General features: G+C 36.3%; 1 long non-coding RNA gene across 1 annotated transcript in view; it reads right to left on the reverse strand.

Moving 5' to 3' along the window:
* Nucleotides 1-1,715: 1,715 nt before the first annotated feature.
* Nucleotides 1,716-22,596, reverse strand: part of LOC134810232 (uncharacterized) — a 183,900-nt gene continuing 163,019 nt past the window's right edge. Inside the window, exons 3-4 of the long non-coding RNA XR_010157832.1 lie at nt 3,243-3,319; nt 1,716-1,797 (exon numbers count right to left, since the gene is read on the reverse strand). This is a non-coding gene — a long non-coding RNA (uncharacterized LOC134810232). The remainder of the gene's footprint in view (nt 1,798-3,242; nt 3,320-22,596) is intronic.

Genomic DNA, 22,596 nt, shown 5'->3' on the forward strand with positions numbered 1-22,596 from the left:
GGAATCACAGAACATTCCTGTGTTGAGTCGGAGTCACTGACTTCCTTTTCAGGCTGATTGAGTTCTGTCCTTACAGGCTGCGACAAGAAGTTTTGGTATTATGCTACACCAAGACCATTTATCTAGTTCAAGAAATGCACAGTCCTTAGAGCCCAGCAACTTTCCCCATGTCCAGTAAATGTAGCTTCTCCATTAGAAGCTGTCAGAATGGAGCCTTCTGGCTCATCTTGATTTTGATTTGTGCAAGAATGAATGGTTGTGCTAAGACAGCTTTCCTAGCTGATAGAGAGCGAAACTTTTTTCTCATAATCTATAAAAAAATTAAATTAGAACTTTTTTCTCATAATCTGTGAAAAAATATTAAATTAAATCTGGCTCGTCTTGATTTTGATTTGTGCAAGAATGAATGGTTGTGCTAAGACAGCTTTCCTAGCTGATAGTGAGCAAAACTTTTTTCTCATAATCTATAAAAAATATTAAATTAGAAGCATAGAGTTTATTTCATGACTTTTATCTTCCTGCAATTTTCTTGTGGGCATAAATGATTTGTTTTTATCCTGCCTGCCCCCCAATCCCTTTTCCAAGAGACTAAAAGAGTATCTAGTGCAAAGTGGAGACTCAAATATTTTTTAATAAACAGTGATCCCAGCCACCCAGTGCATGTTGCCAAATGCCAACCCCATAAATAATCAAACACATCATCTCATTCAGCCAATCAAAATCAAGTGCTACCTATTTTTTTAAGTTTCCATAGCCCTTGGGCATCTGCTTTCTCAGCATTTCCCAAACTTGAGTCATTCTCATCCTGCCTTCCTAATTTTGATCTGTCAATTACCTCTACTATTATTTATTTCATATATTTTTAAATAGACCCACTTTTGAAACTTACATACACGCCTTTTAAAAGGAAGCTTTCTTACTACTATACATCAAAAGCCATTATTACTTGTTCTAAGTACTCATAACAAGATGGTCACAACTATTAAAATTTACTAATGTGCATCCACATACTCTCTAAATTCATGGAGCATCTGCACACACTTTAAGAAACAATTCTGCATTACTCACTCAATTTTCTTGACATCCTTCTGAGGCAGGACAAACCTTGGGCCCAAAGAATTGAGGTAGGAGTCCAAGCAAGTTGCCAGCCACATAAAGGCAAACCTTGGCTCGGAAGTCAGGACTACCAGCCCCTAGGTTATGGTTCATGCTCTTTCCTCTGCTCTCCAGAACCTCCTATCTCCAAGTGTAGTTAGCAGCCCAGATGCAGCAGCATCCTCTAGAGACTTGTTAAAAATGCAGAAGCTCAGGCTCCACCCCAGGCCTATGCAGACTGAATCTGCATTTTAACAAGGTCCAGGTAATTCACGTGCACATTAAGTTTGAAAAGGCCTGGTATAGATCAGCGGTTCTCTAACTTAGCAGCACATTAGAATCATCTGTAGAGACTTTAAAAATACAAGTGCCTGGGCTTCACCTCCCAGAGAATCTGACTTAAGTGTCTGGGGTTTGCCCTGAGTCTAGGTATTTTTAAAAACTCCTCAGCTTATACAAAGCTGGCAGGGCCGGGCACAGTGGCTCATGCCTATAATCCCAGCAGTTCGTGAGGCCAAAGTGGGCAGATTGCTTGAGTCCAGGACTTTGAGGTTAGCCTGGGCTAAAACCCCATCCCTACAAAAAAAAAATACAAAAAGTAGTTGGGCATGGTGGTGGCACATACCTGTAGTACCGGCTACTCAGGAGGCTGAGTCCTCACTTCAACCCAGGAGGTCACGGTCTGGTCAACAGAGCAAGACCCTGTATCAAAACAAACAAACAAGCAAACAAAGAATGCTAGCATCTTACCAGCTAGGGAGGCCTGTAGAGCCAAGTTTTCCAAATGGGGCTACATTAGTTGTTCCAGAACTTTAGCTGCATCAAAACCACCTGGATGGCTTGTTCAGCTACAGAGGGTCTGGCCATGCCCCTAGAGTTTCCAGCTGAGGGTCTGGAATGAGGCCCGATGATTTGCATTTCTAACAATCTCCAGGTGATGCTGATGCTGTGGGTCCAGGGACCACATTTTGAGAATCTATGCTAAATGAATCGGAGAAGACCAAAGCTCAAACTTATTCCAAGAACTTTTCAAGGCCCACCTGCAAGTTGTAGTGGAAGTAAGCATCTAAGGGTGCAAAAAAGTTTCACTGTAGACTAAGGCCTTTTACCTGAGCTCTCAAATGTTCCCATTTCTCTTATCAACCTAAATAACAAACAGAGAGAGGCTCTCCACAAGAAAAAGATATTCGTTTGGAAACAGAGCCTTGCCATAGAGACAGGCAAGCCAGAGTAAACTATATGCATATTCACGGAGGTAAAGGAAGACAAAAGAAAAAATGAGGAAGATTATATGATCATTTGGAAATGATTATCCTTGGCTACAAAGATCAATAACAAAGGTGATGCCAGACCCAGGTTGGACAGGCAGTTGTTGGGCAAATATCCTTCAGAAGCATTGTTGTGTGCAAAGTTGCAATGGGCTTTGTGCAAGATTGTGTTTTTTGCAGTCTTCTGTGATAAGTTTTTGTTATCAGGCATACAAGCCAAAGAATCCTTTATTGCATGGCCTTCCCTGGCTCTATTTGTCAGGGTTTTGGTTAGGGGAGGGGTATTTTTAACACTCTCAATATAAAAAATGCCATAAGGTAGGTACCCCAATTGCTTCTTTCGTCTTCATAAAATAACTTTTCCACCCGAACAAAGTCTACACATAAATTGTAAAAATACCCTGGCATGCAGTCCCTGGAAAAGTCTGGAGTCATTCTCGGGGTTCCTACCCAGGTGGGCAAGCGTAGCCACCACAGATAAACACAAAGTAGGGGTCCCCGCTGGGGTTCAGCGGCAGGCAGTGGCCCTGGTTCTGATATTTGGCTGAAAACACAGCTCCTCTTTGTCACCCTCAGGACATTTCAGCTATTTCCTAGATAATAATCTCACTTCACCCTGCACAAAACAGGCACATGATCATGTCACTCTGACCTGGTTTGAGTCCAAGGAGAATTTTGTTTTTAAAATAATTTAGGTTAGTAGTTAAAATATGAACTTTGGGCCAGGAGTGGTGGCCCATGCCTATAATCCCAGCACTTCGTGAGGCCAAAGTGGGCAGATTGCTTGAGTCCAGGAGTTTGAGACTAGCCTGGGCTAAAACCCCATCCCTACAAAAAAAAAAAATACAAAAAGTAGTTGGGCATGGTGGTGGCACATACCTGTAGTCCCGGCTACTCAGGAGGCTGAGTCCTCGCTTGAACCCAGGAGGTCACGGTCTGGTCAACAGAGCAAGACCCTGTATCAAAACAAAGAAACAAACAAACAAAAAATGCTAGCAGCTTACCAGCTAGGGAGGCCTGTAGAGCCAAGTTTTCCAAATGGGGCTACATTAGTTGTTCCAAAACTTTAGCTGCATCAAAACCACCTGGATGGCTTGTTCAGCTACAGAGGGTCTGGCCATGCCCCTAGAGTTTCCAGCTGAGGGTCTGGAATGAGACCCGATGATTTGCATTTCTAACAATCTCCAGGTGATGCTGATGCTGTGGGTCCAGGGACCACATTTTGAGAATCTATGCTAAATGAATCGGAGAAGACCAAAGCTCAAACTTATTCCAAGAACTTTTCAAGGCAAACCTGCAGGTTGTAGTGGAAGTAAGCATCTAAGGGTGCAAAAAAGTTTCACTGTAGACTAAGGCCTTTTACCTGAGCTCTCAAATGTTCCCATTTCTCTTATCAACCTAAATAACAAACAGAGAGAGGCTCTCCACAAGAAAAAGATATTCGTTTGGAAACAGAGCCTTGCAATAGAAACAGGCAAGCCAGAGTAAACTATATGCATATTCACGGAGGTAAAGGAAGACAAAAGAAAAAATGAGGAAGATTATATGATCATTTGGAAATGACTATCCTTGGCTACAAAGATCAATAACAAAGGTGATGCCAGACCCAGGTTGGACAGGCAGTTGTTGGGCAAATATCCTTCAAAAGCATTGTTGTGTGCAAAGTTGCAATGGGCTTTGTGCAAGATTGTGTTTTTTGCAGTCTTCTGTGATAAGTTTTTGTTATCAGGCATACAAGCCCAAGAATCCTTTATTGCATAGCCTTTCCTGGCTCTATATGTCAGGGTTTTGGTTAGGGTAGGGGTATTTTTAACACTCTCAAAGTAAAAAATGACATAAGGTAGGTACCCCAATGACTTGTTTGGTCTTCATAAAATAACTTTTCATAAAATCTCTGCAAACGTGGAAATATCTACACCGCTATCTCTGTAAATGTGTAAACATTTACAACGCTATCTGTATAAACATGGAACTATTTACACGGCCGTCTCAATAAACATGGAAATATCTACACCGCTATCTCTATAAACATGGAAATATCTACACCGCTATCTCTATAAACATGGAAATACCTACACCGCTATCTGTATAAACATGGAAATATCTACACTGCTGTCTCTATAAACATGGAAATATCTACACCTCTATCTGTATAAACATGGAAATATCTACACCACTGTCTCTATAAACATGGAAATATCTACAATGCTATCTCTATAAACACGCAAATATCTACATCACTGTCTCTATAAACATGGAAATATCTACACCGCTATCTCTACGAACATGGAAATATCTACACCGCTGTGCCTAGAAACATGGAAATATCTACACCGCTATCTCTATAAACGTGGAAATATATACACCGATATCTCTAAAAACATGGAAATATCTACACTGCTATCTCTATAAACGTGGGAACATCTACACCGCTAACTCTATAAACCTGGAAATATCTACAACGCTATAAGTATAAATGTGGAAATGTCTACACCGCTATCTGTATAAACATGGAAATATCTACACGGCTATTTCTATAAACATGGAAATATCTACACCACTATCTGTAAAACATGGAAATATCTACACCGCTGTCTGTATAAACATGGAAATATATACACGGCTATCTGTTTAAACATGGAAATATCTACACCACTGACTGTATAAACATGGAAATATCTACACCGCTATCTGTATAAACATGGAAATATCTACACCGCTGTCCCTATAAACATGGAAATATCTACACCGCTATCTGTAGAAACTTGGAAATATCTACACCGCTGTCTCTATAAACCTGGAAATATCTACAACGTTATCTGTATTAATGTGGAAATAACTACACCGCTATCTATATAGACGTGGAAATATCTACATCGCTATGTCTACAAACGTGGAAATATCTACACCGCTATCTGTATAAACATGGAAATATCTGCACTGCTGTCTCTATAAACATGGAAATATCTACACCGCTATCTGTATAAACATGGAAATATCTACACCGCTATCTGTATAAACATGGAAATATATACAATGCTATCTGTGTAAACATGGAAATATCTACACAGCTTTCTGTGTAAACTTGGAAATATCTACACAGCTATCTGTGTAAAAATGGAAATATCTATACAGCAATCTGTGCAAAGATGGAAATATCTACACCGCTACCTGTATAAACATGGTAATATCTACACCACCATCTATAGAAACATGGAAGAATCTACACCGCCATCTGTATAAACATGGAAATATCTACAATGCCATCTGTAGAAAGATGGAAATATCTATACCGCAATCTGTGTAAACATGGAAATATCTACACAGCTATCTCTATAAACATGGAAATATCTACACCGGCATTTGTATAACCATGGAAATACCTACAAAGTCATCTGTATAAACATGGAAATATCTACACAACCATCTGTATAAACATGGAAATATCTACACAGCCATCTGTAAATACACGGAAATATCTACACCGCTATCTGCATAAACATGGAAATAGCTACACCGCTATTAGTATAAACAAGGAAATATCTACACCGTGATCTGTATAAACACGGAAATATCAACACCGCCATCTCTATAAACAACGAAATATCTACACCCCTATCTGTATAAAAATGGAAACATCCACACCGCTATCTCCATAAACATGGCAAAACCAACACCGCTATCTCTATGAACATGGAAATATCTACACCGCCATCTCTATAACATGGAAATATCTACACCACGATCAGTATAAACATGGAAATATCTACACCGCTATCTGTATAAACATGGAAATATCTCCACTGCAATCTCTATAAACATCGAAATATCTACACCGCCATCTGCATAAACATGGAAATACTTACAAGGTTATCTGTATAAACATGGAAATATCCACACCGCCATCTGTATAAACATGGAAATATCTACACTGCCATGTGTATATACATGGAAATATCTTCACCGCTATCTATATAAACATGAAAATAACTACACCGCTATCTGTATAAACATGGAAATATCTACACCGCCATTTACATATCCATGGAAATCTCTGCGCCGATATCTGTATAAACATGGAAATATCTACACGGTCATCTGTGTATAGATGGAAATATCAACACCGCCATCTGTACAAACATGGAAATATCTGCACCGCTATCTGTATAAACATGGAAATATCTACACTGCATTCTGTATAAACTTGGAAATATCTACACCGCTATCTGTATAAACATGGAAATATCTACACCGCTATCTCTATCAACATGGAAGTATCTACACCGTGATCTGTATAAACATGGAAATATCTACACCGCTATCTGTATAAACATGGAAACTTCTACACCATTATCTGTATAAATATGGAAATATCTACACCGCTATCTCTATAAACTTGGAGATACCTACACCGCCATGTGTATAAACATGGAAATACCCATACAGTCATCTGTGTAAACATGGAAATAACTACACCACCATCTGTATAAACATGGAAATATCTGCAATGCCATCTGTATACACATGGAAATATCTACACGGCAATCTGTGTATAGATGGAAACAGCAACACCGCCATCTGTACAAACATGGAAATATCTACACTTCTATCTCTATAAAAATGGAAATATCCACACTGCGGTCTGTATAAACATGGAAATATCTCCACCGTTATCTGTATCAACATGGAAATATCTACAGCCCCATCACTATAAACATTGAAATATCTACACTGCCATCTGTAAAAACATGGAAATATCTACACAGTCATCTGAATAAACATGGAAATATCTACACCGCAATCTGTATAAACATGGAAATATCTACACCACTATCTGTATCAATATGAAATATCGAAACCGCTATCTCTATAAAAATGGAAATATCTACACTGCTATCTGTATAAACATGGAAATATCCTTACTGCTATCTCTATGAACATGGATATATCTGCACCGCTCTCTCTATAAACATGGAAATATCTACACCGCCATCTCTATAAACATGGTAATATCTACACCGCCATCTCTATAAACATGGAAATAACAACACTGCCATCTGTAGAAAGATGGAAATATCTACACCGCCATATCTATAAACATGAAAATATCTACACTGCCATCTCCATAAAGATGGAAGTATCTACTCCGCCATGGGTATAAACACGGAAATATCTACACCACCATCTGTGTAAACATGGAAATATCTACACAGCTGTCTGTGTAAACATGGAAATATGTACACAGCAATCTGTGTGAGGATGGAAATATCTACACCGCAATCTGTGCAAATATGGAAATATCTACACCTCTATCTCTGTAAACATGGAAATATCTACACCGCTATCTGTATAAACATGGAAATATCCACACCAAAATCTGTATAGACATGGAAATATCTACACCACAATCTGTATAAACATGGAAATATCTACACCACTATCTGTATAAACATGGAAATATCTACTCCACTATCTGTATAATTATGGAAATATCTACACCGCTATCTCTATAAACATGGAAATGTCTACACCGCCTTCTGTATAAACATGAAAATATCTACAGTGCCATCTGTATAAACACGGAAATATCTACACCGATATCTCTATAAACATGGAAATATCTACACTGCCATATGTATATACATGCAAATAGCTACACAGTCATCTGTATAAACATGGAAACATCTACACCACTATCTGTATAAACGTGGAAATATCTACACTGCAATCTGTATAAACATGGAAATATCTACACAGCCATCTCTATAAACATGGAAATATCTACAACGCTACCTCTATAAACATGGAAATAGCCACACCGCTATCTGCATGAACAGGGAATTATCTACACTGCCATCTGTATACACATGGAAATAACTACACAGTCATCTGTATAAAGATGGAAATATCTACACAGCTATCTGTATAAACATGGATATATCTACAAAGCTATCTCTATAAACTTGGAAATATCTACACCGCCATCTTCGTAAACATGGAAATATATACACAGTCATCCGTATAAACATGGAAATAACTACACCGCTATCTGTATAAACATGGAAATACCTACACCGCTATCCGTATAAACATGGAAATATCTACACCGCTATCTGTATAAATATGGAAATATCCACACCGCTATCCCTATAAACATGGAAATGTCTACACCGCTATCTGTTTAAAAATGGAAATATCTACATGGCTATTTCTATAAATATGGAAATATCTACACTGCCATCTGTATAAACATGGAAATATGTACACAGCCATCTCTATAAACATGGAAATATCTACATCGCTATCTGTATAAACATGGAAATATCTACACCGCTATCTGTATAAATATGGAAATATCTACACGGCTATCTCTATAAACATGGAAATGTCTACACCGCTATCTGTATAAACATGGAAATAACTACATGGCTATTTCTATAAATATGGAAATATCTAAACCGCCTTCTGTAAAAATATGGAAATATCTACACCTCTATCTCTGTAAACGTGGAAATATCTACACCACTATCTGTAGAAACATGGAAATATCTACATGGCTATCTCTACAAACATGGAAATATCAACACCGCTATCTGCATAAACACGGAAATATCCACACCGCTATCTGCATAGACATGGAAATATCTACATCGTTATCTGTACAAACATGGAAATATCTCCATCGCTGTCTCTATGAACATGGAAATATCTCCAACGCTATCTCTATAAACTTGGAAATATCTTCACCGCTATCTTTATAACCATGGAAATATCTACTCCACTATCTGTATAAACATGGATAAAACTACAATGCCATCTGTATAAACATGGTAATAGCCACACCGGTATCTGTATAAACATGGAAATATCTACACCACCATCTGAGTAAACATACAAATGTCTAAATCGCTATCTGTATAAATATGGAAATATCTACAGGGCTATCTCTGTAAACATGGAAATATCTACACCGCTACCTGTATAAACATGGACATATCTACACCGCTATCTCTATAAACATGGAAATATCTACACCGCTACCTGCATAAAGTTGGAAATATCTACACCACCATCTCTAGAAACATGGAAATATATCCACCGCTATCTGTATAAACATGGAAATATCTCCTCCACTCTCGGTATAAACTTGGAAATATCTACAGCGCTGTCTCTATAAACATGGAAATATCTACACCACTATCTGTATAAACATGGAAATATCTACACCGCTATCTTTATAAACATGTAAATATCTTCACCGCAATCTGTATAAACATGGAAATATCTACAACACTATCTGTGTAAACATGGAAATATGTACACAGCTGTCTGTTTAAACATGGAAATATGTACACCGCAATCTGTGTGAAGATGGAAATATCTACACCGCAATCTTTGCAATATGGAAATATCTACACCTCTATCTCTGTAAACATGGAAATATCTACACCACTCTCTGTATAAACATGGAAATATCTACACCGCTATCTGTATAAACATGGAAATATCTACACCACAATCTCTATAAACATGGATATATCTACACAGATATCTGTATAAACATGGAAATATCTACACCACTATCTGTATAAACATGGAAGTATCTACTCCGCTATCTGCATAAATATGGAAATATCTACACCAATATCTCTATACACATGGAAATGTCTACACCGCTATCTGTATAAACATGGAAATATCTACGTGGCCATCTCCATAAACATGGAACTATCTACACCGACATCTGTATAAACATGGAAATACATACACCACTATCTGAATAAACATGGAAATATCTACACCACTGTCATTATAAACATGGAAATACCTACACCACCATCTCTATACACATGGAAATATTAACACCGCAATCTCTATAAACATAGAAATATCAACACCGCCATCTCTGTAAACAAGGAAATATCTACACCGCTATCTCTATTAACATGGAAATGTATACACCGCCATCTCTATAAACATGGAAAAATCTACACCGCCATCTACATAAAAAAGGAAGTATCTACACCGCCATCTCTATAAACGTGGAAATATCAACACCGCTATCTGTATAAACATGGAAATATCTACACGGCTCTCTGTATAAACATAGAAACATCTACAACACGATCTCTATAAACAAGGAAATATCTCCACCGCCATCTGTATAAACATTGAAATATCTACACCGCCATCTGTATAAACATGGAAATATCTACACAGGCATCTCTATAAGAATGGAAATATCTACACCACCATCTCTATAAACATGAAAATATCTACACCGCCATCTCCATAAACATGGAACAATGTACACCACAATCTGTATAAACATAGAAATAACAACACAGCTATCTGTATAAACATGGAAATTCCTAAACCACTATCACTATAAACATGGAAATATCTATAATGCTATCTGTGTAAACATGGAAATGTCTACAGAGCTATCTGTGTAAACATGGAAATATCTACAACGCTATCTGAATAAACATGGAAATATCCACACCGCAATCTGTTCAAAGATGGAAATATCTACACCGCCATCTGTGTAAACATGGTAATATCTACACCGCTATCTGTATAAACATGGAAACATCTACACCGATATCGGTATAAACATGGAAATACCTACACCGCCATCTCTATAAACATGGAAATATCTACACCACGATCTGTATAAACATAGAAATATGTACAAAGCTATCTGTAGAAATATGGAAATATCTGCACCGCTATCTCTATAAACATGGAAATACCTACACCGCTATCTGTATAAACATGAAAATATCTCCACCACTATCTCTATAAACATGGAAATACCTACACCACCATCTGTATAAACATGGAAATATCTACACAGTCATCTCTATAAACATGGAAATATCAACACCACCATCTGCTTAAACATGGAAATATCTACACTGCCATCTGTATGCACATGGAAATATCTACACAGCCATCTGCGTTGACATGGAAATATCCTCACCGCCATCTCTATAAACACGGAAATACCTACACCGCTATCTCTATAAACATGGAAATATCTACACCGCCATCTCTATATACGTGGAAATATCTACACCGCCATCTCTATAAACCTGAAAATATCTGCACCGTGATCTCCATAAACATGGAAATATCTACACCAGCATCTGTATAAACACGGAAGTATCTACACCGCTATCTGTAAAAACACGGAATTATCTACACTGCCATCTCTATAAAGATGGAAATAAGAACACCGCGAGCTGTATAAACATGGAAATATCTACAATGCTAGTTGTATAAACATGGAAATACCAACACCTCTATCTGTATAAACATGGAAATATCTATACCGCTATCTGTATAAACATGGATATATCTACACCGTTATCTGTATAAACATGGAAATATCTACAACGCTATCTTTATAAATATGGAAATATCTCTACCGCTTTCTGTACAAACATAGATATATCTACACTGCCATTTGTATAAGCATGGAAATATCTACACCGCCATCTGTATAAACATGGAAATATCTACACCGCTATCTCTATACACATGGAAATATCTACACCGCCATCTCTATAAACGTGAAAATATCTACACGGCCATCTCCATAAACATGAAACTCTATACACCGCCATCTGTATAAACATGGAAATAACTTCTACGCTATCTGAATAAACATGGAAATATCTACACCACTATCTCTATTAACATGGAAATACCTACACCACTATCTCTATACACATGGAAATATCTACACCGCTATCTCTATAAACATAGAAATATCTACACCGCCATCTCTGTAAACATGGAAATATTTACACCGCCTTCTGAATGAACATGGAAATATCTACAAAGCTGTCTGTATAAACATGGAAATTTCTACACCGCCATCTGTATAAACATGGAAATATCTAAACTGCCATCTGAGGAAAATGGAAATATCTACACAATGATCTGTATAAACATGGATATATGTACACTGCTAGCTGTATAAACATGGAAATATCTACACGGCTGTTTTTATAAACATAGAAATATCTACACCACGATCTGTATAAACAAGGAAATATCTCCACCTTTATCTGTATAAACATGGAAATATCTACTCGGCCATCTGCATATACATGGAAATATCTACACAGTCATCTATATAGACATGGAAATATCTACACCACCATCTCTGTAAACATGAAAATATTTACATCGCCATCTCCATAAACATGGAACAATCTACACCGCTATCTGTATAAACATGGAAATAACAACACAGCTATCTGTATAAACATGGAAATATCTAAACCGATATCTGTATAAACATGGAAATATCTACACCGCCATCTGTATAAACATGGATATATCTACACCGTTATCTGTATAAACACCGAAATATCTACAACGCTATCTTTATAAATATGGAAATATCTCCACAGCTATATGTATAAACATGGATATATCTACACTGCCACTTGTATAAGCATGGAAATATCTACACCGCCATCTGTATAAACATGGAAATATCTACTCCGCCATCTGCATATACATGGAAATATCTACACCACCATCTCTGTAAACATGAAAAAATTTACATCGCCATCTCCATAAACATGCAACAATCTACATCACTATCTGTATAAACATGGAAATAACAACACAGCTATCTGTATAAACATGGAAATATCTAAACCGATATCTGTATAAACATGGAAATATCTACACCACCATCTGTATAAACATGGAAATATCTAAACCGCTATCTGTATAAACATGGAAATATCTACACTGCCATCTCTATAAAGATGGAAATATCTACACCACGAGCTGTATAAACATGGAAATATCTACAACGATATTTGTATAAACATGGAAATACCAACACCGCTATCTGTATAAACATGGAAATATCTACACTGCTATCTGTATAAACATGGAAATATCTACACAACTATCTCTATAAACATGGAAATACGTACACCGCCATCTCTATACACATAGAAATATCTACACCGCTTTCTCTATAAACATAGAAATATCTACACCGCCATCTCTATAAACATGGAAATATCTACACCGTCAGCTGCATGAACATGGAAATATCTACACCACTATCTGTATAAACATGGAAATATCTACACTGTCATCTGTATAAATATGGAAATATCTACATTGCCATCTGTGTAAAGATGGAAATATCTACACCACGATCTGTATAAATATGAAAATACCTACACCGCTATCTGTGTAAAGATGGAAATATCTACACCGCAATCTGTATAAACATGGAAATATCTACATCGCTATCAGTACAAACATGGATATATCTACACCGTTATCTGTATAAACATGGAAATATATACACCGCTATCTGTATAAATATGGAAATAACTTCACCGCCATTTGTGTAAACATACAAATATCTACACAGTCATCTGTATAGACATGGAAATACCTACACAGCCATCTGTATAAACATGGATGTATCTACACAGCTATCTCTCTAAACAAGGTAATAACTACACCGCTATCTCTATAGACATGGAAATATCTACACCGCAATCTCTACAAACATGGAAATATCTACACCGCAATCTCTACAAACATGGAAATATCTACACGGCCATGTATATAAACATGAAATTATCTACACCACCATCTCCATAAACATGGAAATATCTACACCACCATCTGTATAAACATGGAAATATCTACACCGCTATCTGTATAAAGATGGAAATATCTACACCGCTATCTCTATAAACATGGAAATATCTCCATCGCTATCTGTATAAAGTTGGAAATATCTACACCGCTATCTCTATAAACATGAAAATACTTACACCAACATCTCTATAAACATGGAAATATTTACACCGCTATCTCTATAAACATAGAAATAACTACACCGCCATCTCTATAAACATGGAAATATCTACACCATCATCTGCATAAACTTGGAAATATTTACAGAGACATCTGTATAAACATGGAAATATCTACACCGCCGTCTCTATAAACATGAAAATATCTTCACCGCCATCTTCTGAAACATGGATGTATCTACAACGCCATCTGTATAAACATGGAAATATCTACACCACTATCTGTATAAACATGGAAATATCTTCACTGCCATCTGTATAAACATGGAAATATCAACACCGCCATCTGTATAAAGATGGAAATATCTACACCGCAATCTGTATAAACATGGAAATATCTCCACTGCTATCTCTATAAACATCGAAATATCTACACCGCCATCTGCATAAACATGGAAATACTTACAAAGTTGTCTGTATAAACATGGAAATATCCACATCGCCATCTGTATAAACATGGAAATATCTACACTGCCATGTGTATATACATGGAAATATCTACACCGCTATCTATATAAACATGAAAATAACTACACCGCTATCTGTATAAACATGGAAATATCTACACCGCCATCTACATATCCATGGAAATATCTGCGCCGATATCTGTATAAACATGGAAATATCTACACGGTCATCTGTGTATAGATGGAATTATCAACACCGCCATCTGTACAAACATGGAAATATCTGCACCGCTATCTGTATAAACACGGAAATATCTACACCGCGGTCTGTATAAACATGGAAATATCTACACCGCTATCTGTATAGACATGGAAATATCTACACCGCTATCTCTATAAACATGGAAGTATCTACACCGTGGTCTGTATAAACATGGAAATATCTACACCGCTATCTGTATAAACATGGAAACTTCTACACCATTATCTGTATAAATATGGAAATATCTACACCGCTATCTCTATAAACTTGGAAATACCTACACCGCCATGTGTATAAACATGGAAATACCCATAAAGTCATCTGTGTAAACATGGAAATAACTACACCACCATCTGTATAAACATGGAAATATCTGCAATGCCATCTGTATACACATGGAAATATCTACACAGCAATCTGTGTATATATGGAAACATCAACACCGCCATCTGTACAAACATGGAAGTATCTACACTGCTATCTCTATAAAAATGGAAATATCCACACTGCGGTCTGTATAAACATAGAAATATCTCCACCGTTATCTGTATAAACATGGAAATATCTACAGCCCCATCTCTATAAACATTGAAATATCTACACTGCCATCTGTAAAAACATGGAAATATCTACACAGTCATCTGAATAAACATGGAAATATCTACACCACAATCTGTATAAACATGGAAATATCTACACCACTATCTGTATCAATATGAAATATCGAAACCGCTATCTCTATAAAAATGGAAATATCTACACTGCTATCTGTATAAACATGGAAATATCCTCACTGCTATCTCTATGAACATGGATATATCTGCACCGCTCTCTCTATAAACATGGAAATATCTACACCGCCATCTCTATAAACATGGTAATATCTACACCGCCATCTCTATAAACATGGAAATAACAACACTGCCATCTGTAGAAAGATGGAAATATCTACACCGCTATCTCTATAAATATGGAAATATCTACACCGCCATCTCTATAAACATGAAAATATCTACACTGCCATCTCCATAAAGATGGAAGTATGTACTCCGCCATGTGTATAAACACGGAAATATCTACACCACCATCTGTGTAAACATGGAAATATCTACACAGCTGTCTGTGTAAACATGGAAATATGTACACAGCAATCTGTGTGAGGATGGAAATATCTACACCGCAATCTGTGCAAATATGGAAATATCTACACCTCTATCTCTGTAAACATGGAAATATCTACACCGCTATCTGTATAAACATGGAAATATCCACACCAAAATCTGTATAAACATGGAAATATCTACACCACAATCTGTATAAACATGGAAATATCTACACCACTATCTGTATAAACATGGAAATATCTACTCCACTATCTGTATAATTATGGAAATATCTACACCGCTATCTCTATAAACATGGAAATGTCTACACCGCCTTCTGTATAAACATGAAAATATCTACAGTGCCATCTGTATAAACACGGAAATATCTACACCGATATCTCTATAAACATGGAAATATCTACACTGCCATATGTATATACATGCAAATAGCTACACAGTCATCTGTATAAACATGGAAACATCTACACCACTATCTGTATAAACGTGGAAATATCTACACTGCAATCTGTATAAACATGGAAATATCTACACAGCCATCTCTATAAACATGGAAATATCTACAACGCTACCTCTATAAACATGGAAATAGCCACACCGCTATCTGCATGAACAGGGAATTATCTACACTGCCATCTGTATACACATGGAAATAACTACACAGTCATCTGTATAAAGATGGAAATATCTACACAGCTATCTGTATAAACATGGATATATCTACAAAGCTATCTCTATAAACTTGGAAATATCTACACCGCCATCTTCGTAAACATGGAAATATATACACAGTCATCTGTATAAACATGGAAATAACTACACCGCTATCTGTATAAACATGGAAATACCTACACCGCTATCCGTATAAACATGGAAATATCTACACCGCTATCTGTATAAATATGGAAATATCCACACCGCTATCCCTATAAACATGGAAATGTCTACACCGCTATCTGTTTAAAAATGGAAATATCTACATGGCTATTTCTATAAATATGGAAATATCTACACTGCCATCTGTATAAACATGGAAATATGTACACAGCCATCTCTATAAACATGGAAATATCTACATTGCTATCTGTATAAACATGGAAATATCTACACCGCTATCTGTATAAATATGGAAATATCTACACGGCTATCTCTATAAACATGGAAATGTCTACACCGCTATCTGTATAAACACGGAAATAACTACATGGCTATTTCTATAAATATGGAAATATCTAAACCGCCTTCTGTAAAAATATGGAAATATCTACACCTCTATCTCTGTAAACGTGGAAATATCTACACCACTATCTGTAGAAACATGGAAATATCTACATGGCTATCTCTATAAACATGGAAATATCAACACCGCTATCTGCATAAACACGGAAATATCTACACCATCTGCATAGACATGGAAATATCTACATCGTTATCTGTACAAACATGGAAATATCTCCATCGCTGTCTCTATGAACATGGAAATATCTCCAACGCTATCTCTGTAAACTTGGAAATATCTTCACCGCTATCTTTATAACCATGTAAATATCTACTCCACTATCTGTATAAACATGGATAAAACTACAATGCCATCTGTATAAACATGGTAATAGCCACACCGGTATCTGTATAAACATGGAAATATCTACACCACCATCTGAGTAAACATACAAATGTCTAAATCGCTATCTGTATAAATATGGAAATATCTGCAGGGCTATCTCTGTAAACATGGAAATATCTACACCGCTACCTGTATAAACATGGACATATCTACACCGCTATCTCTATAAACATGGAAATATCTACACCGCTACCTGCATAAAGTTGGAAATATCTACACCACCGTCTCTAGAAACATGGAAATATCTCCACCGCTATCTGTATAAACATGGAAATATCTCCTCCACTCTCGGTATAAACTTGGAAATATCTACAGCGCTGTCTCTATAAACATGGAAATATCTACACCGCTATCTGTATAAACATGGAAATATCTACACCGCTATCTTTATAAACATGTAAATATCTTCACCGCAATCTGTATAAGCATGGAAATATCTACAACACTATCTGTGTAAACATGGAAATATGTACACAGCTGTCTGTTTAAACATGGAAATATGTACACCGCAATCTGTGTGAAGAGGGAAATATCTACACCGCAATCTTTGCAATATGGAAATATCTACACCTCTATCTCTGTAAACATGGAAATATCTACACCACTCTCTGTATAAAAATGGAAATATCTACACCGCTATCTGTATAAACATGGAAATATCTACACCACAATCTCTATAAACATGGATATATCTACACAGCTATCTGTATAAACATGGAAATATCTACACCACTATCTGTATAAACATGGAAGTATCTACTCCGCTATCTGTATAAATATGGAAATATCTACACCAATATCTCTATACACATGGAAATGTCTACACCGCTATCTGTATAAACATGGAAATATCTACGTGGCCATCTCCATAAACATGGAACTATCTACACCGACATCTGTATAAACATGGAAATACATACACCACTATCTGAATAAACATGGAAATATCTACACCACTGTCATTATAAACATGGAAATACCTACACCACCATCTCTATACACATGGAAATATTAACACCGCAATCTCTATAAACATAGAAATATCAACACCGCCATCTCTGTAAACAAGGAAATATCTACACTGCTATCTCTATTAACATGGAAATGTATACACCGCCATCTCTATAAACATGGAAAAATCTACACCGCCATCTACATAAAAAAGGAAGTATCTACACCGCCATCTCTATAAACGTGGAAATATCTACACCGCTATCTGTATAAACATGGAAATATCTACACGGCTCTCTGTATAAACATAGAAACATCTACAACACGATCTCTATAAACAAGGAAATATCTCCACCACCATCTGTATAAACATGGAAATATCTACACCGCCATCTGTATAAACATGGAAATATCTACACAGGCATCTCTATAAGAATGGAAATATCTACACCACCATCTCTATAAACATGAAAATATCTACACCGCCATCTCCATAAACATGGAACAATGTACACCGCAATCTGTATAAACATAGAAATAACAACACAGCTATCTGTATAAACATGGAAATTCCTAAACCACTATCTCTATAAACATGGAAATATCTATAATGCTATCTGTGTAAACATGGAAATGTCTACAGAGCTATCTGTGTAAACATGGAAATATCTACAACGCTATCTGAATAAACATGGAAATATCCACACCGCAATCTGTTAAAAGATGGAAATATCTACACCGCTATCTGTGTAAACATGGTAATATCTACACCGCTATCTGTATAAACATGGAAACATCTACACCGATATCGGTATAAACATGGAAATATCTACACCGCCATCTCTATAAACATGGAAAATCTACACCGCGATCTGTATAAACATAGAAATATGTACAAAGCTATCTGTAGAAATATGGAAATATCTGCACCACTATCTCTATAAACATGGAAATACCTACACCGCTATCTGTATAAACATGGAAATATCTCCACCACTATCTCTATAAACATGGAAATACCTACACCACCATCTGTATAAACATGGAAATATCTACACAGTCATCTCTATAAACATGGAAATATCAACACCACCATCTGCTTAAACATGGAAATATCTACACTGCCATCTGTATGCACATGGAAATATCTACACAGCCATCTGCGTTGACATGGAAATATCCTCACCGCCATCTCTATAAACACGGAAATACCTACACCGCTATCTCTATAAACATGGAAATATCTACACCGCCATCTCTATATACGTGGAAATATCTACACCGCCATCTCTATAAACCTGAAAATATCTGCACCGTGATCTCCATAAACTTGGAAATATCTACACCAGCATCTGTATAAACATGGAAGTATCTACACCGCTATCTGTAAAAACACGGAATTTTCTACACTGCCATCTCTATAAAGATGGAAATAAGAACACCGCGAGCTGTATAAACATGGAAATATCTACAATGCTAGTTGTATAAACATGGAAATACCAACACCTCTATCTGTATAAACATGGAAATATCTACACCGCTATCTGTATAAACATGGATATATCTACACCGTTATCTGTATAAACATGGAAATATCTACAACGCTATCTTTATAAATATGGAAATATCTCTACCGCTTTCTGTACAAACATAGATATATCTACACTGCCATTTGTATAAGCATGGAAATATCTACACCGCCATCGGTATAAACATGGAAATATCTACACCGCTATCTCTATACACATGGAAATATCTACACCGCCATCTCTATAAACGTGAAAATATCTACATGGCCATCTCCATAAACATGAAACTATATACACCGCCATCTGTATAAACATGGAAATAACTTCTACGCTATCTGAATAAACATGGAAATATCTACACCACTATCTCTATTAACATGGAAATACCTACACCACTATCTCTATAAACATGGAAATATCTACACCGCTATCTCTATAAACATAGAAATATCTACACCGCCATCTCTGTAAACATGGAAATATCTACACCGCCTTCTGAATGAACATGGAAATATCTACAAAGCTGTCTGTATAAACATGGAAATGTCTACACCGCCATCTGTATAAACATGGAAATATCTAAACTGCCATCTGAGGAAAATGGAAATATCTACACAATGATCTGTATAAACATGGATATATGTACACTGCTACCTGTATAAACATGGAAATATCTACACGGCTGTTTTTATAAACATAGAAATATCTACACCACGATCTGTATAAACAAGGAATTATCTCCACCTTTATCTGTATAAACATGGAAATATCTACTCCGCCATCTGCATATACATGGAAATATCTACACAGTCATCTGTATAGACATGGAAATATCTACACCACCATCTCTGTAAACATGAAAATATTTACATCGCCATCTCCATAAACATGGAACAATCTACACCGCTATCTGTATAAACATGGAAATAACAACACAGCTATCTGTATAAACATGGAAATATCTAAACCGATATCTGTATAAACATGGAAATATCTACACCGCCATCTGTATAAACATGGATATATCTACACCGTTATCTGTATAAACATCGAAATATCTACAACGCTATCTTTATAAATATGGAAATATCTCCACAGCTATATGTATAAACATGGATATATCTACACTGCCACTTGTATAAGCATGGAAATATCTACACCGCCATCTGTATAAACATGGAAATATCTACACCGCTATCTCTATAAACATGGAAATATCTACACCGCCATCTTTATAAACGTGAAAATATCGACACGGCCATCTCCATAAACATGAAACTATATACAACACCATCTGTATAAAGATGGAAATAACTTCTACGCTATCTGAATAAACATGGAAATATCTACACCACTATCTCTATTAATATGGAAATACCTACACCACTATCTCTATACACATGGAAATATCTACACCGCTATCTCTATAAACATAGAAATATCTACACCGCCATCTCTGTAAACATGGAAATATCTACACCGCCTTCTGAATGAACATGGAAATATCTACAAAGCTGTGTGTATAAACATGGAAATTTCTACACCGCCATCTGTATAAACATGGAAATATCTAAACTGCCATCTGAGGAAAATGGAAATATCTACACAATGATCTGTATAAACATGGATATATGTACACTGCTACCTGTATAAACATGGAAATATCTACACGGCTGTTTTTATAAACATAGAAATATCTACACCACGATCTGTATAAACAAGGAAATATCTCCACCTTTATCTGTATAAACATGGAAATATCTACTCCGCCATCTGCATATACATGGAAATATCTACACAGTCATCTGTATAGACATGGAAATATCTACACCACCATCTCTGTAAACATGAAAAAATTTACATCGCCATCTCCATAAACATGCAACAATCTACATCACTATCTGTATAAACATGGAAATAACAACACAGCTATCTGTATAAATATGGAAATATCTAAACCGATATCTGTATAAACATGGAAATATCTACACCACCATCTGTATAAACATGGAAATATCTAAACCGCTATCTGTATAAACATGGAAATATCTACACTGCCATCTCTATAGAGATGGAAATATCTACACCACGAGCTGTATAAACATGGAAATATCTACAATGATATTTGTATAAACATGGAAATACCAACACCGCTATCTGTATAAACATGGAAATATCTACACTGCTATCTGTATAAAAATGGAAATATCTACACAACTATCTCTATAAACATGGAAATACGTACACCGCCATCTCTATACACATAGAAATATCTACACCGCTTTCTCTATAAACATAGAAATATCTACACCGCCATCTCTATAAACATGGAAATATCTACACCGTCAGCTGCATGAACATGGAAATATCTACACCACTATCTGTATAAACATGGAAATATCTACACTATCATCTGTATAAATATGGAAATATATACATTGCCATCTGTGTAAAGATGGAAAT

Source organism: Pan troglodytes, chromosome 5, assembly GCF_028858775.2.
Source record: "Pan troglodytes isolate AG18354 chromosome 5, NHGRI_mPanTro3-v2.0_pri, whole genome shotgun sequence".
Classification (NCBI taxonomy): Eukaryota; Metazoa; Chordata; class Mammalia; order Primates; family Hominidae; genus Pan; species Pan troglodytes.